Source organism: Thermobia domestica, chromosome 11, assembly GCF_964235325.1.
Source record: "Thermobia domestica chromosome 11, izTheDome1.hap1.1, whole genome shotgun sequence".
NCBI lineage: Eukaryota > Metazoa > Arthropoda > Insecta > Zygentoma > Lepismatidae > Thermobia > Thermobia domestica.
The window spans coordinates 1208600-1227297 of record NC_137464.1 but is presented as its reverse complement, the minus strand read 5'-3'; the positions used below and the strand labels follow the sequence as shown (position 1 = coordinate 1227297).

At 36.7% G+C, this 18698-nt stretch overlaps 1 long non-coding RNA gene across 4 annotated transcripts in view; it reads left to right on the top strand.

The window, feature by feature from the left end:
* LOC145663816 (uncharacterized) overlaps positions 1-18698 on the top strand; it is a 570212-nt gene that overhangs the window by 504757 nt on the left and 46757 nt on the right. The gene's annotated exons all lie outside the window — the stretch shown is intronic.

Here is an 18698-nt window from a genome sequence, read left to right as displayed (position 1 = left end):
TATGCAGATGATACGGTTATAACAGCTAAAACCGAAGGAGGACTACAGGAGATGATTGACAAAATAGTTGACACTGGAAGGCTGTATGGAATGAAAAATAACATCGAAAAGTTGAAAGTCATGAGAATATCTCGTGGAAACACGCCCTTACGGATCAGAGTAGAACAAAGAGAACTTGAAGAGGTCGATAATTTCAAGTATCTGGGAAGTATTTTGAGAAAAGACGCTTACTGCACCAAAGAGATCAGGTCAAGAATTGCCACAGCTAAAGAAGCATTCAACAAGAAAAGATTACTCTTTACTAGCAGGCTCAATATTGGACTTAAGAAGAAGTTGGTCAAGTGCTATATATGGAGCATTGGACTTTATGGTTCAGAGTCTTGGGCATTACGGAAATTAGAGAAGAAATGTTTGGAGAGCTTCGAAATGTGGTGCTGGAGGAAGGTGGAGAAGATAAAATGGATAGAAAGAGTAACAAACGAAGACGTTTTAGAACGGCTAGGAGAGAAGAGGACGCACCTAGCCACCATCCTTCGTAGAAAGAACAATTGGATTGGACACATCTTGCGAAGAAATTGTGTTTTTCATACCGCCATAGAAGGAAAGATGGAAGGGTAGCGAGGAATAGGAAGAAGAAGAGCACAGCTGATCAATGATTTGAAAGATAGGAATATTGGGAATTAAAAGAGGAAGCTGAGGATCGAGAAAAGTGGAAGAAACATTTCCAGGTCCAAATCTAAAACTTGAAAAAATAAATCCTTATTAGTCCCAGGACCTGCCGACAGGCAGAATACTTAATAATAATAATAATAATAATCGTCCAATAATTGTATTCTCCTTCGTCCCCTCAATCTCTTTCTAGCCTCTATACTCTGTAAAATGTCCCTCACTATACATTTCCTTCTTAGCCAGTGTCCCAACCAGTTTCTCTTCCTTCTCCTAATAATATCTAGAATTGTTCTTTCCATTCCAGCCATTTCTAATATAACCTTGTTTAATTTACGCTGGGCCCAACTAATTCTCTAAATTCTTCTCCATACCCACATTTCGAAAGCTTTCAGTCGTTTTTCATCATTTTTGTTGTATAGTGATAAACGTTAAAACTGGAAATGCCTTTCGGGTTTGAATATCACTTCCAACAACGAACCCAATTCGTATCTTTCGATCCTCTTCATCTTGGCAGAATTCATGATGATCCATCAAATGTTTTCATTTATTTTTTTGTTTGTCCCGAACGGGCGGACGCAGGGACAGATAGAGTAAATATTTAAAGGACTTTTGGTCCTTTTAGTACTCGTTACAAATGCTCCAATTTGTAAGGTGAACATTCGACTCATTAACACAAAAAGTATGAGAAAAACTCGCAATATAAAGCCATGCTACGTTAGATGATGCTCAACAAGCAAGGCAGGAAACGAAAGTGTGGCTACTTATTGTTTTCTTTAAGATTGGTGTAAAGGGACAAGTTTTGCGATAGATGTCACTACGGTCTTCGTACCTCTCTCATGTACTTTTTACCTTACACGAAAATTTACAATTTCTCTTACAAATTTCAACCTAGAGACTTCAAAGTTTTAGAGGAGAAACTTCATAACCTATCGAAGGCAACAATCCGTGCCGATTTTTAATTTATAATTTTCTTGATTCTTGAAACAGTTCCATTGTTAAAGGTTAGGATATCCATTTCAACAATCAAGCTATTTCAACAATGAAGAAAATTACAAATAAAAAATCGGCACGGATTGTTGCCTTCGATAGGTTATGAAGTTCCTTCCCTCAAAGTTGGAAGTCTGTAAGTTGAAATTTATAAGAGAAATCGTGAATTTTTGTGAATGGTAAAAAAATACATGAGATACGGAGACTGTAGTGACATCTATCGGCAAAACTTGTCACTTTACACCAACCTTAAAGGTGAAGAATTTCAGCTCATTCGCTCTAATTTTGTGTTGGGCTTCCAATGACATGGCAATGCTAGATTTGGCGGGAAAAATCTGAAACAAAAGCAGAAGGAAAATAGTGCCTTTCTGGGAGGCAATGTTCAAGAAAGCCGAGTGTGCGACAATATGTGTGTGTCCTGTAAGGTAAAACATGTGAAACGATAAAACGCCCCTTAAGACTCTTCATCCCGGCGAAATTAAAATACCGCTAATTTTACAGTAATTATGTGATATCTTCAAATAGATCAAATATAATTGAAATATGGAACAAGAGCGCCCTAGACAATATTATTTTGTGTCAGGTACCGTTATCACCAGTCACCTAGTGGCTTTCCGTTTTCAGCTGTTTAGAAACGCGAAAATAAATGCCGATTTTCAAAATGGCTCGAAATCGAAAGCAGATAAGTGAGTCGTGATAACGGTTTCTTATGTAAAATAATATTGTCTAGGGCGCTCTTGTTGCACATTTCAATTATCTTTTATCTATTTGAAGATATCACATAGTTATTGTAAAATTAGCGGTATTTTAATTTCGCCGGGATGAAGACTCTTAAATGGAATTTTCACGGGAAAGAATTTCTTCATTTAAAGATTCCTGCTAACTCTTTCATCATCCCTTTTAAAAATGTAAAGGCTGTTTTCATAAATTCTTCGTAGCTAAGCGATTAGCATAAGCTCCTTTGTCGTGGGACACCCGGGTTCGATTCCCGGCGGGAGCTCATGTGGTTTGGATTCCAAGTTAATAAGTAAGTCCACGTCTGATATAGCCTCGCTGCTGAAAAGGACGTAGCTCTTTTGATAAAAATACATTCTGATTAGTTTTCATTTACTTCATTGCTTTATGTTCCATTTATTCCATTTAGCAAATGAAATCTTTTAAGTTTTACGTCCCACAGTTATGCCAGGTAGGTTAAAGGAGACGGTGATGATGAGAAATGAAGGAAATGGAATGAAGAAAGTGGGAGGAAACGGAAGAACCCCGAGAAAACTCACTCGCACGGTGTTTGTTCACCACAAAGTTCACTTACCGCGAGCTGGGATTGAACCAAGAACCCCATGCACCAGAGGTGAACGCTCTACCACTGAGATTTAGGTTCGAAGCTCACGTCAAGTAAACTTTGTGGTACACAAATACTCCTTGAGGTTCTCCCATTTCCTCCCACTTCCCTCATTCTACCGTTTCATTAATTTTCATAATCACTATTTCCTTTCACCTACTCGGCATAGCCGTGGGACGGAAAGCTGAAGATTGCTTTTTTTGTAGTAGGTCTATTTGGATATTCGCTTTAGTACTATATAAAACTTAGGGTGTGTCAAAAGTAACAATAAGTAACAACGAAAGATGTGTAAGTAATCTTACTCATTAGAAGCGGCAACAATAACTGAAATCTTATCACAATCTCCCCCCTCCCTCTCTTGTGAAAATTGCAATGATGACACCTGCCAAGAAGAAAGGAAAGCTTCGGCTGTTTGAAGATTCTGGCTTCTCCCTGTGTGCGCTCAAACGAGGGACGAAGCAAAATCTCAAGTTTCTCAAGAAGGAGACAGACAAGAAAGGAAAGATGGTTTCTCGTAGATTCTTGTTTTCTTGGTTTAAGTTCACCTTCTCCATTTTGACATTACCCCACGAGTAAAGCCTCTCTAGTTCCTCCCCCCCCCTGCCGGCCGTTTCACGTCTTGTGCCTGTAATTAGCTCAAAGTGACATGGTGTTGGCTCCCTGGGGCCAACACTCACACACAAGATAATTTTTATTTTATGAAAGTTTCCCCGAGTAACTTGGGCGAAAATTAAATTATTCACTTACCCACAGACAGACAGACTTACGATTCCTTTGCAAAAGGTTTTACGCATGGTGAGGGAGGGGAAAAAGGGGGTTAAAGCTCTCTTCTTGGGCTTCTCTTGAGACACAAGAAGACTCATTGTTCCCATTTAGTTACCCAACTTCCCCTCATAAATATGCTAACAAAATGTGCTGCATTCTCTAACACAGGTAAAGAGCTGGAGGAATTAAATACACGGACGCACAGAGGAGTATAGAGTTAGTTAAGTCATACCTTAAAGTACCAACAAGAGCTTAATAGAAAATAAAGAGCTTTCGAATATAGTAAAAAGAAAAGAAAAAGAAAGAAAAGAAAAGGAAGAGAAAAAAGAAACAAATATTGATAATGGATTTCGAATATCCGAGGAACATCTGGATAATGGATACTCGGATAACATCCAGTAAAGAACATTCGATTAACATCTAAATTACGAACGTTTGAATAACATCTGAGAACGGACATTCGCGTAACATCTGAATAATGGATATCCGATTTATATATGACTAATAGATAAATCGAATAACAATTAGATAAGAGATGATCAGATTAAATATAGTAATGAAAATTCTCTTAACATTTGGATAACTGATATTTACATAACATCCAGATAATGTATATACAAAGAATATCCCGATAAGAGATAATCGCATAACATCTGAATAACGTATAACATCCATATAACCTGTATTCACATAATACAGCATTAGCCTCAGTCAATACATAACGTGTCAATAGTTGCGAAATTTGAAAATTCCATTAAGTCACTTCCCTTAGACCAGGGTTTCTCAACCTGGAGGTCGGGAAGATTGAAGATAAAAGGAAGAGATAAATATAATTAGAATCTAATACCGGATATTACTCAAAATGTCGGCCTCTCGAAAATTAAAATACTCAATAACTCTTTTTAGCAACTGTCCAATTTTTTAAACCAAAATTAGAATCAGTATTTTTTTATGATATAAAATTTTTAAAATGGTCTCCATCCTGAAACAGTATGACGGATCGGATTCAATATTTATAATATGAATGAACTGACCAAATTCAGCTTTAATCCTTTCTGTTTTAGGGAAGTTACTGTATCCACTATATGCAAGAAATGGATTCTATTATTATAGAAATAGATGGATATCTTGAGATCTCCGCAATAGGTATATTAAAAATCCCACACAAGCTTATTACACACCAGAAATCATAAGGGGATCGCTGGCAAGAGGATGTGATAAAATGCAGGTCCTGATAGGAATTAGTTTGAGAACCACAGGCGTCTCTGCCGGGGGGACGAGGGGGACGCATCCCCCCAATATTTTGAAGTACAAATATTCAATATTTTGTTCTAATTTAATTTATTTACTAACGACAGAATAACATATAAATAATAATAATTATATTTATTTGGAATATAATATTCAGGCTGTGAAACGATTGTAATCGAGTTCTTGATATCCTTAGGGGGGTCCGTGAAGGTAAGCAGAAAGGTAATAAATGGAATCGAAGATACTAAACAGGTTGGGCTATGTAGTACCATTTAAATAACTTTCTTTGATGTCCCCCCCAAATTTTACATGCCAGAGACGCCAGTGTTGAGAACCACTGCCTTACACAAAAATCAAAATATGAATGTCACATAGTGCTTCTCAAAAATCTTTATCTCACCAGAATATTAGATGCTAGTGAACAAACACGCACATACATAGCTATAATCGTTAAATTAATTTTCTTTTACCACTGAACCTTGGGATTTAAAAAAAAGGATTTTTAAAAATACATTCCCAAGGGGGAATAACAAAGGGGTACACTTTTTTTTTGGTCAAGGAAAGGTTGTCTCATAAGTAGAGTTATAAAACAAGTTTTTTTTTTTCTGTTGAATATTTTTAAAAATAAAAACGCTGTATATTTTCATGTTTTTTTAAAAGATTTTTTTCAGTATAATAATTCCTTTGCTTCTTTCCAAATAACATTTAGCCTAACACTATTTGAAGTGCATTTGGACGAATAGAAAGTACTATGCCCTAAGTGGTTCTCAACCGATGTGTCGCGACACACTGGTGTGACGCAACCCCCTAAGATGTGTCGTGTGAAATTTTAGAATTTAAAAATCATGAAGAATGTAATAATAATTAGTAGAGAGCGTATTTTAAGGTGCAGCACCTTTTCTAAAAATGTAGTTGTTATAACAACCAAAGTTGAAAATATGTATTTCCGGGCATAAAACGAACTGAAATGAACGCACTTTGTTGCACCTTTTTCGTGAATGTTGCACCTTTTTTGCTAGATTCATAAAATTTCCCTTTTTGTTACTTCTTTTAGCCTTCAGCACCTTTATTGTCCCTTTTCTTTCTTTCTTTCTCTCTCTCTCTTTTTTTCGTTTGGACAGAATAATATGTTTTATTTTCAATCTAGTTTACACATAACATTCCATAAATTTAGATGCAATCTTGTCGGATTCGCTAGGAATAAATTTGAACTGAATTTGGTAAACAATCCGGACATAAAAACCTTTGCAACGTCATCTGAACTTCCTGACCATGCTCTTACAACATGGGTACCATTGGTTTTCGTTGATATCAAGCGAAGTTGAGCTCCAAGCGACAGAAACTAACATTTGAAAATATAGAAATGTTGTGCATAATCAAGTATAACCAGTTTCTGAAGACCCAAAAGTATGTGACGGTTTCTCAAGCCACTATATTGCTAAATTAATATATTTTTTTTTTTTAATACCAAGTTGGTTTTAACCACAATTTTATTACAAGAATGTTGAATGTTGTACAAGTTTGGGATTAAATAAAACAATTTTGCAATTTATGTCCAATGTTTAAAGCTAAGACTTTAACAATATTTGTTGGTGTAATGAATAAAGAATGTTCATGTAACTGTATACTATAGCACTTAATAAAGATATCCTATTAGCACCTTTTTTTTTTTTTTTTTTTTTTTGCATCTTTTTGAATGATTTTTCAGCCCCTTTTATTCCTTTTTTCCTACCACATTTTTGCTTTTTAAAATCTGGTCCCTAATAATTAGTTAAAATCGAGATAGACTGTACCAGTCAACACCTCCAGCGGTAGCAATAATGCTCAGTGCTATATAGTCATTATAAAAACTAATTGGTTTCACTATTATAATAGATATTATTATTATTATTATTATTATTATTATTATTATTATTATTATTATTATTATTATTATTATTATTATTATTTGTAATAAAAAATATGAAACAAGTATGTTACGATGTTCTGGTGCCCGGTAAAGTGTGCCGTCAGTCAAAAAAGGTTGAGAACTAGGGATGCGCTCGTGTCGAGACATGTCTCGAATCTCGACTCGACTCGACTCGAATTCGAGTCGAGATTCGAGTCGAGACACACTTTGTAAATTTCGAGACGAGTCGAGACAAACGTATTTCTCGACTCGAATTTTCGAGTCGAGACACGAGTCGAGTCGAGACGGCTCTTAAAAATCTCGACTCGACTCGAATGTCTCGAAAATCTTTCTATAATTTTTAATATTATTTTGAAGAAAGTATTCACTCAGAAACAGCCTTGAAACCAATTCCAGCTTTTATTCCTTCAGAAAGGTACAGAACGCATAAAATTAATAGTTAATCTTTAAAGCTTAAGATTTACTTTTCAGCTCAATTCAGTTAATCAGAACCAGTGGCGTATTTACGATTTTGTTTTGGGAGGGGCTTTGCTAGCTTTCGGGGGGGGGGGGGCTTTGCCTGGAAATGTGAAAATTCTGCAAGATATTTCCTATACTTTACTATTCTAAGTAAGATTTCGGGGGACCTTAAGCCCGGAAGCCACCCCCTAAATACGCCACTGATCAGAACTAATAGTTAATGTCGTTGTATTTGGTTGTACTGCAAATATAATGATAATAATAATAATAATTGATTATCTAGTTTGTATAAAACTATTATCCGTAGTCTAAATCTAGTTTGTATAAAACTATTGTGATAAAGTGAACTTCATAAATTCTCTGAATGAGCAGTTGGTAGTCTATAGTAATTTAGCATAGTTATAATTATCGTGTTTTCGTTCCCATGAACGCAATAGGGTTACGTAACTTCTGGATTATTCGCTTGCCCAACTATTCTGAGGCTTTAATATGTTGCAGCATATCACGAGCTACGGATAATATATAATGTAACATTTGTTGTAAATCACATATTATGATAGGAGACTATTTTACATAGTATATCTTATCTAATATAAATAAAATAAAGAGTTTGTTTGTGTGTTTGTCTGTCTGTCTGTGTGCGACCTGGGGACCAGACGAGTGGACCGAGAGTTCCCAAAATTTGGTCACGGGTACCTTAGAACAGGCCCCAGATCAAGACGAAGCGTTTTTTTTTAATTTCGAACCAGGGGGTCTCGGGGGGGGGGACGCGTACTGGGACCGACCTGGGGATCAGACGAGTTGACCGAGAGTTACCAAATTTTGGTCACGGATACCTTGGTCCAGGTCCCAGTCTAAGGCGAAGCGTTTTTGTCAAAATTGGAACCAGGGGGTCTCAGGGGGGCGTTTAGTGAGACATGTAGTAAAAGTAATCCAAATTGATCGACATTAGGGTCAAATCCATAGTTTTCACGGTCGCTGAGATCAATGGTGACACTTCCATCAGCGATGACTTGCAAATTCAGCTACTACTGTATGCGGGCCGGGTGTCAGCGGGTGAGGAATACCGAGACATGTATAAATCGCCCATATTGATTGATACTAGTGTCAAATCCATAGTTTTCGCGGTCACTGAAATGAATACTGATACTTCCACAGGTGTTGACTTCCAAATACAGCCCCCATGCGAAGAATGGGTATATTAAGCTAGTATTACAATAAATGGACTGCTTGGATGCCAAGAACTAGTACAGATAAGTACCATTCACTTCTATGAATAGGTATTTTTTAAAAGGATTTTTGTAAACACTAAGTTATAAAACAATGAACTACATACAGTAGTTATGGTTTTGGTTCCCAACATAAAAGAAATATGGATTGTTCATGAGATATTGAACTTCAACTTTCACTCCTGGAAAATTTCAATTTTGGAGTTAGGCCACTTGGCATCAAAGCAGTTCACTGTAAGATAAATACATTCCGCACATTAGTAACATAGTTGTTCATGGGCCTTCGATTTCCATCCTCTCAAATGAAAGCTGAACGATTGCTTGATACATGCTGACTATATAGGAGAAATAGTGTATTAAGTTTTCGAGCTTTGGTGCGTATCCGTATTTACACTCTGATATAACTTTAAGTTCACACTCAAATCGAGCTAGGGGGCCGCGGTGGCTCAGTGGTAGAGCGTTCACCTCTGGTGTTTGGTGTCCCGGGTTCGATCCCATCCCCCGCCAAGTGAACTTTGTGGTGGACAAACACCGTGTGCGTGAGTTTTCTCGGGGTGCTCTCGTTTCCTCCCACTTTCTTCATTCCACCATTTCATTCATCTCTCACCATCACCGTCTCCTTTAGCCTAACCGGCATAACCGTGGGACGTAAAACTGGTTCAAAATGTTTTCACGTTTTTCAAAATGTTCCAAAACCCAAAGAATAATCTTTAATTTCTGATATTTTAGTCGTCACAAATTACAATTTTATAATTTAGTCAATGTTTATAATTACTGGGCAGTTGGGCGTTTAAACTAATAACATCATAATAAAGTCAAAAGCATAATTTTGAGTTGAATTGATTCTGAGTTTAACGTCCCGTTCAGCAGCGAGGCTATGTGAGACGTGGACCTACTGATTAACGTGGAATCCGAACCACATGAACTCCCACCGGGAATCAAGCCCAGGTTTCCCACGCCAAAGGCAAGTATGCTAACCGTTAGCCATGAAGGAGCTCCACCATAATTTTAGTGGGCGATAAGAAATATCTCGCCAGTGCTTTTACAATAAATAAAATTTTATAAGTATTAAAGAATAGTGGTAAGAGATTTTATAATAGCTCTTTTATTTATGAGATATGAGTATTTTGAAAAAAAAAAAAACAACTAAAGAATAGGTTAGCGGAACCACAAAAGACTTTCTTATAAATACATACGCACCTTACTCACCTTTTATAATTGCCATGCTTACGTTCTCCATAAAAACAGAAATTCTCTTTTAGTGATACTTTACACAAGATCATGAAGTGGGTTCAAATTTAATTAAAGGCAAAATACAATACAATAATCCACAAATATTGCCTCAAGTGAGTTTAAAGATTTCTAAACACTAGTGCAAAACCGGGCTCTGCCGTTGCGATCTATTTACAGGTCTTGAGACGAAAGTAAGAAGGGACTTACGCACACAGTAAGTAAAAACAATTAATATGCCTGTAACTTTCCCCCAAATGGGTGTATCTTAAAACTAACCTCACCATTATTTTTCTAATTAAATTCTAGCCCGAAATTATGTATCATATTACCCTATTCCCATTTTGAAAACTTGACCTTAATTCAAAATGACGGATTTCAAGATGGCTGCCATCAAGGTCATATCTACCATACGACTTCCCCCCAGGACTTATATGTATCCACATGGTTTTTCTTCACTTTTCTTCATTAACGCTCCGTTTACAAAGGATAGTAAGGGACTTCTGTAGTAATCTCTAATAACCACATCACAACTCTTAAAAGTTATTTAAAAAAAAAATAGAAAACATGCACCATGGCAAAAATTTGTCATCACAAGTAATGATGCATACATGCCTTCTATCAGCAAAAAAAGTTTCATTGAAATTGGAGCCGGACATTTGAGTGATGTCCCTTGAGGGATGTGATTGAACGTAACGTCAGAACATATCGCCCCCTTCCCGGAATTTACGGGAATTAGGTGACCTGAGTGAGCACATGTGGTGCCAGCTCTCTCCAGCGACCTATCAAGGATCATTGCGTGTATGCCAAGACGTGTCGCCGTTTTTATCCATGCCAAAAGCCGACACACTGACAATTAGGTAGGTAGTCATGATGGTCTGGCTGATGTGTGCGTATATTTTAACTCGTACATTTTGTCTCGACTCGAATTTCGAGACGTCTCGACTCGAATTCGAGTCGAGTCGAGACACGAGTCGAGACAGAAACATATTTTCGAGTCGAGACACGAGTCGAGACAACATTTTCTCGAGACGAGTCGAGACAGGCTTAAATCTCGACTCGACTCGACTCGAATGCATCCCTATTGAGAACCGCTATCTTAACTATCACAATACAGTGAAACCTGTCTATGTTGGTCACCATAGGTTCCAGTGAAAAGTGGCCGACGTAGACAGATGGCCAACTTACAGAAAATAAATATATTTTGAAGCTGAATTTATTATAGATTGTATTGTGACAGCTTCTAATGAATAAGTATTATCTACGTATTACTAATTTTAAATTTGCATCGCAGGTTATAAATTTTGTATAGCACTTTCGACAATAATAATTATTTATTTATGCTTTCTGTTTCTATATCATTTTCCCCCGGATTTGTTTTTGCACCTTTTCGGGTAATCTTCGACACTAGTCTACCACGCTATAGCCTCAATTCTCTTACTTCTTCTCTGTAGTGTCATAAATTCATCACAGTTATTATACCACACTTTATGCTTTATTCACACCTTATCCACATGAAGATAAACACTTCCGAACAAAAGAAGTAAAATATCTTTATCTTAACAGTATGCAACATTTTCATTATCGAAGCTTGGAATATAGTGGATTATGATTTTCCGTCTCTGAGATTCTTCGCTATTACTCACCTTACGGGTGGGTCCAGGGGCTAGGGATGCGCACGATACAAGATTTGTGGCTGTCTCGTCTCGAAAATGTGCTGTAAAAGTGATGTCTCGACTCGAAAAATGTATATTTCTCTATTGGAAGAGCCGTGTCTCGACTCGAATTTTGTCAGGAAAATCCTGTCTCGACTCGTCTCGTGCGCATCCTTACCAGGGGCGCTCGAAAAAAATGTTCTTGAGGGGCATTTCCACTGTTGCTAAATTACGTCTGGAGTTTCTGGTATTTAATATCGGTGATTTACTATATTACGCATACATTTTCGTGAGCAGGGGAATCCCAGGCCTCCTGTTTCCCCATTTGGACAAGCATGAGTATGTCGTATTAATAAATTCCATACTTAAGCAATATCTACTTTTTCCTTCTGATATAACAATTTCTCCTGTAAATTTTCTAAATATTGATACATCTATTCTTAACATTTGCTCAGAGCTCATCTACTTATTTTATTATTAATTTAATACTGCAGCTCCCCCACACCATACAAAGTGTCTCAAAAGCCTCCTGACATGGACTAACTGTTATTATCAGAGTTACAACTAAATGAGGAAACTGTCTCCAAATATGATGTTTTCAATCTAAAGTGAAGGATTTTTTTTTTTTTTTTTAAATCGGACGAACCGTTAGGGCTGTACACTCTTTATGCGCCCAATGCTAAATGAAAATGCAACTTTGACATTTACTTGGACTGACAACGTAAGTGAATAAAGTTTTTGTCTTTTACGCTAACATGTCAATAGCCAGTCCCCATTTCAAACAGCAACTTCATTCACTTATGTTGTGGGTCCAGGTAAATGGCAACGTTGCATTTTCATTTAACATTGGGTACATAAAGAGTATACAGTCCAAACGGCTCGTTCGATTAAAAAAAAAAAAAAAAAAAAAAAAAAAGTTCTTCACTTTAGGTTGAAAACATCATATTTGGAAACGGTCTCCTCAATTACATTTTGTTGTAACTCTGATAATAACAGGGGGCGCGGTGGCTCAGTGGTAGAGCGTTCACCTCTGGTATTTGGGGTCCCGGGTTCGATCCCAGCCCCCGTCAAGTGAACCTTGTGGTGGACAAACACCGTGCTCGTGGGTTTTCTCGGGGTTCTCCCGTTTCCTCCCACTTTCTTCATTCCACTACTTCATTCATCTCTCATCATCACTGTTTCCTTTAGCCTAACCGGCATAACCGTGGGACATAAAACTCAAAGATTTCATTTCATTTTCTTCTGATAATAACAGAATTACCCTATGTCAGGGGACTTTTGAGACACCCTGTATAAACAGATAGTGTAAGGTAATAAATAGCTGATCAGTAAAAGAATTTTGCGTTATATAAATCTGAGTCTCATATAGTTATTTATAAATTAGACTTGCAATGTGAATTCCTCGATGCTAATTAACCAACTGGAGAGGAATCCATTAAATGTTTCTCACATCGCATCGTGCCGTGACAAAGGAGGTTGTTCAAAGTTGAAAGAATGTATTTAGAAGTCGTTTGGCAGATGGCATGTATCATATCGTGAAAACGCCTTCGACTAGCTTCTGCAACAATGCTTTAGTCATAAAATACTGGTCGCAGGTGGGGGAACTCATAATTGCAGCCCCCTCCCGAGGAACAGAGCCCAGTGCCTCGCCCGTCAAAAGGATCAACTCTGGAACGGAACAACTTCGGTTCATGGTTGCCAGTAGGGAAACATTTATCACTTAACTATATTCGCTAATACCCATCTTGTTTCTCTCAGATTTTAAAAATAAATTGTGGTCAAGTATGCCTTATAAGTTGTTCGTCTGTCTGTATGTTTGTCTTTGTCAAATATTACAGTAAATATATGGATTCATCTAAGCCGTTTGAAGAACAGGCTAAGCTTCCGCCCTTATTCTTTGACCTTTAACAATTAGGTACTCCAATTTCTCCCCCGTCAAGTGAACTTTGTGGTGGACAAACACCGTGTGTGTGGATTTCCTCGGAGTTCTCCCGTTTCCTCTCACTTTCTTCATTCCACCATTTCATTCATTACTCATCATCACCGTCTCCTTTAGCCTCACCGGCATAACCGTGGGATGTAAAACTCAAAAATTTCATTTCATTTCATTTTTTTAAACTTTTTTCGTATTTAAATTAGTCATAATAATTGTTGAAATTTCCCAGCTTAATATGCTGTGGCATGAGAACCAGAAGAACCTAACTCCAAAAATGCTGTTTTCGTTTTCTTCATGTTTGCACATAATTTTGAAAGCCCCACTTGGTGTAAATGGAAGGAAACGCCACCTGTTCTCCTTGTCGATTATCTGTCGTAATGTAGCTCAATTACCATCTTATTAAAATCACATCTCTCTAAGAAAATAATATTTTTGTCCTCTCGCTTGTAAACCTACGAAAATAGAGTTAAGAGTCTTCATCCCGACGAAATTAAAATACCGATAATTTTACAGTAATTATGTTATATCTTCAAACAGATAAAAGATAATCGAAATGTGGAACAAGAGCGCCCTAGACAATATTATTTTACATGAGAAACCATTATCACGACTCACTTATCTTCTTTCGATTTCGAGTCATTTCGAAAATCGGCATTTATTTTCGCGTTTCTAAAAGGCTGAAAACGGAAAGCCACTAGGTAACTCGTGATAACGGTACCTCACGCAAAATAATATTGTCTAAGGCGTTGTTGTTCCATATTTCAATTATCTTTTATCTATTTGAAGATATCACATAATTACTGTAAACTTGGCGGTATTTTAATTTCGCCGGGATGAAGACTCTTAACATTCCTCTGGTTCTCACGCGACGATATGTACTAGCAAATGTCCCTTCTACGTGTTACGACGGGGAAAGTATTAGATGTTCTTCCTTCTACACTTTTACAGAATATCGTCTGAATTCAAAGTCTCGCATGAGATTCGAAAGCCTTTTATGAACACCACATTGAACCCTTAAACTCCCTTTTTCTTCATTTTTCAAGATCAAAGATCTAAAAACTTTGAAATACGTGTTTAATTATTTGGTACATGATTATTAATATTGATGCTGTGTACAGTCAGCGACAAAACTTCTTTCCGTTTGAGGAAATTAGTTTCGTAAATAACTTCAGACGAATGACAATTTGAGTACAATTTTCAGTAAATTAAATATTAAAAACATTAAGAGGCCTCATCCCGGTGAAATTAAAATACCGCTAATTTTACAGTAAGTACGTGATGTCTTCAAATAGATAAAAGATAATCGAAATGTGGAACAAGAGCGCCCTAGACAATATTATTTTACATGAGATACCGGTATCACGACTCACTTATCTGTTTTCGATTTCGAGCCATTTTCAAGATCGGCGTTTATTTTCGCGTTTCTAAAAGGTTGAAAACGGAAAGCCACGTGGTGACTTATGATAACGGTACCTCAAGCAAAACAATATTGCCTAGGGCGCTCTTGTTCCACATTTCAATTATCTTTTATCTATTTGAAGATATCACACAATTACTGTAAAAATTAGCGGTATTTTTAATTTCGCCGGGATGAGGCCTCTTAAGAGCTTTTTGGTGCAGAAATTACTATGTATGTAGAAGTAGCATAATAGCATGGATATTCACTACACTTATAACATATATGCCGACAAACTTTCAATGTGTATAATAAAGAGTGGGAGAAATGCCATTAGAACACGAACTTTCAAAGCACTGGAAATCAAGTTCTGAAAATAAAGAAAACTATAGGCCTATTTGTAATTATAATATGGTGGTCTGAATATTCTCAATCTGCACGTGATGTATTTTTAATTTGAATTGATGTAGACTCCTAATGTTTCTGGTCTAATATAATAATAAAATAATCCAGCTAATATATATCAAAATATTTGTAATGATAGAATATCGCAGATGACTTTTAGTTTTATTTTATACTAGGAGAATAAGTCTTATTAACACGTTATTTTTATATATTGGAAATATTTTACTTATTTTGGCTCTAACTTTAAGAGGTTTCGAGATTGTTTCTTTCTAGATCAAATACCAAAAACTGCTGCAACACATGTCTAATTAATTTAAATAAGTCCATATACCAAATTCCATGTCTCTAATCTTAAGATATTTCGAGATATGTAAACATTTTGTTATGATTGTGTTCCTCACCCCTTTTCCTTCTCATCCGTTTTCTTACCTTGTAGGTAAAATACAAAAAAAAAAAAAAAAAAAAATACTGAAACATATGTGAAATTATTTTAAATGATAAGTTATATATCAACTTTCAGGTTTTCGGTGATATGGATTTTACTATAATAATTCCCACCCCTACTGTCTCCCTTCTTCCTCGAAGTGGTACCTTACGCCATAAATCCTATATGCTGTCGAAATCTCAAGTTTCTAGCTTAAGCAGTTTGGTCCAGGCTTTGATCTATCACTCAGGATTTCTTCTTTAGAGAGAGATATACTAGGTATATTCCACGCTTCTTCAGTAATTATCATCATAGTAATTTTTGTTACTCATATGTCACTTGCCGTGAACAGACCACGATCCTCAAATAACCTCTTCTTCTTGACGTAGGAATTATAAATTTTAGTATCGTCCCACCCTATTTTTCCTTCCATTGTACCTTCCATCATTTCGTTCAGAATATAGTTTTCTTCTCAGATAATGTTCAAACCAGTTCTTCCCTAAGGACATCCCATAATATTCTTTCTTTCCTTACTATTTTCAGCATTTCTTAATTGGTTTCCCTTTCGACTGAACTAATGTTCTCCATTCTTCCTCATACCCACATTTCAAAAACGTTTTATCGTTCGTTTGTGCATACTGTCAATGGTTCTGCCCCGAAAAGTACAACACTGTACATGAAACATTTTATGATTAAAAAAAAAAAAAAAAAAAAAAAAAAACTATTCAAGGGCACAGAAAATTAATTTTTCATTTTCCATTATTTTTTATTTTCCATTATTTTTTTGTTATTCCTATTCTTGCTTTCATTTCACATTAGCGCTTCATAAAATGAAATGGGAATTCTAGTTTTACGTATCACGTTTATGTATCGAGACTGGGACGGTGATGATAATGATTGAAATGGTGGAATGAAGAGAGTGGGAAGAAACCGAAAAATTCCAAGAAAACCCACGCAAACGGGTTTATCCACCACAAATCTCATTTTGTTTGAGCTGGGATCAAACCAGAAACCCCACGCACCAGAGGTGAGCGCTTTACCACTCAGTCATACCGGCGTCATATTCTCACTTCATATCTTCACTAATAATACTACGTAGGAAACGCAAACTATTCTATTATTCTGCACGGCCACTAGTTGAATCCCTATAACTGATCAAAAAACGAAGCTTTAGTTTCCGGCAACCCTGCGATCCTTCTTCAGTTCTCGTCGTTCGCAGCACGGCTCCTCGACACCAGAAACTGTTCTCCGTCCAGCCACGCCACATGAAGGTTTCAAGAATGCTTTACTAGCTTTTAAAAGGTGGCGTTTGCATACAACCCGAATCGAGACAGATATTTGACAGCGGGGGTACTTCAGGTGGAATACACGTGGAAATAATTTACACCCTACAGAGACTACGCTTCTACCTCCTGTTGAGGGGGGAGGATTTTTTTTCTTTTGGACAGAAGAAGAAAAACACGAATGAGAAAAAGTATATGTTTTGTTAGATATGTGATGTATACGAATACATTAGGCAAACATGTGAAAGGTGATTGCCATGAATTTGGTCAAAACTTTTATCACAACTATCCAATGATACTTTCTTTAGTGGTTGTCAGAATTAAAATATCTGGAAAGAACAAGGAACACAATTATCAAATGGTCGTGTTACATTTAGAAATATGTCTTAAGACTCTTCATCTCGACGAAATTAAAACACCGCTAATTTTATAGTAATTATGTGATATCTTCAAATAGATAAAAGATAATCGAAATGTGGAACAAGAGCGCCCTAGACAATATTATTTTACGTGAGAAACCGTTATCACGACTCACTTATCTGCTTTCGATTTCGAGCCATTTTGAAAATCGGCATTTATTTTCGCGTTTCTAAACGGCTGAAAACGGAAAGCTAGTAGGTGACTTGTGGTAACGGTACCTCATGCAATACCTCAATGTAAAAGTAATAACAATTATATTTTTAAAATTTAACTTCGACATTCAGCAATTTTTCTTCAACTGGTAGCTGGTTTTGAATGTGTCTATATGAAGCTTTGTTTAAGTTTTGAGTTCGCAATTACAGTAGAATTCCTCTCGTCCGCCCTCGGCTGGTTCGACCGTGCACGAATCGAACTTGTCCCGACTCGTCGGTGACTCATGAGGCTCATTGTCGTTTACTGCCGTCGTGCCATTGTTGTTTACTTGCTAATTACCGAACGAATCTCACAGTCAGCAGGATCATCAATTGTCTTAGACATTTTAAACTTACGCTGTAAACAGACAACACTACGCAGAGCAATCAAAATTGCGTTAGTTGAGAGCAGACGAGCAAGAACGACTAGCACGCATGCGCGGAACGCCGATCGCAGCGGAACAGCGGCGGAAATGCGAAATGGTACTTTCTTTCCTCATACGCCTCGTATATAGAATTTGGTCACGCGATAGCAACAAGTGACAAATGTTGGCCTCCACTATGATCAGGATTGAAAGATTTAGAAAAAAGCTTTACGTTCAGTTATTATTGTTATTTAGATTTAATTGTTATTGTATTATTTATGAAGTGTTCGAACATCATAATTAGAAAAGGCTAGTGAGGCATATTCGAGTTGTAAATGTTCACTGCAAGTTCGCTGGGTATTTCACAGTGAATGAAGGATAAATGTACTATGAACTATTATAATACAAAGTTTTCATTTTTGAAGGAATTTATGCCAGACAGTTATATTGTTGCAACGGTAGCTATTTCTTGGATAGTAGGAGATTGTTGGGTAAAATTGTTCGACCACGGTGCACAGTGTCCTAGGTTCGATTCACGATTGGAAAGCTAACCTTTAGTGAATCATTATTGACCACCAAAACATTGGAGGTCTTATGCAGAGTCGTTTTGACAGGAAGCATAAATGTTAGTTGAACTTTTTCGTATGGTTCTAATCACGTGTCAGAACGACTCTGCATAAGGCTCTAGGTCTTTAATAGTATACAAGAAAATGTTTGTTAAGGTATTTCCCGATGGTAGAATTTTCTTTCAAAATAAATATTCTTTGTATCAGGCATATCATTAT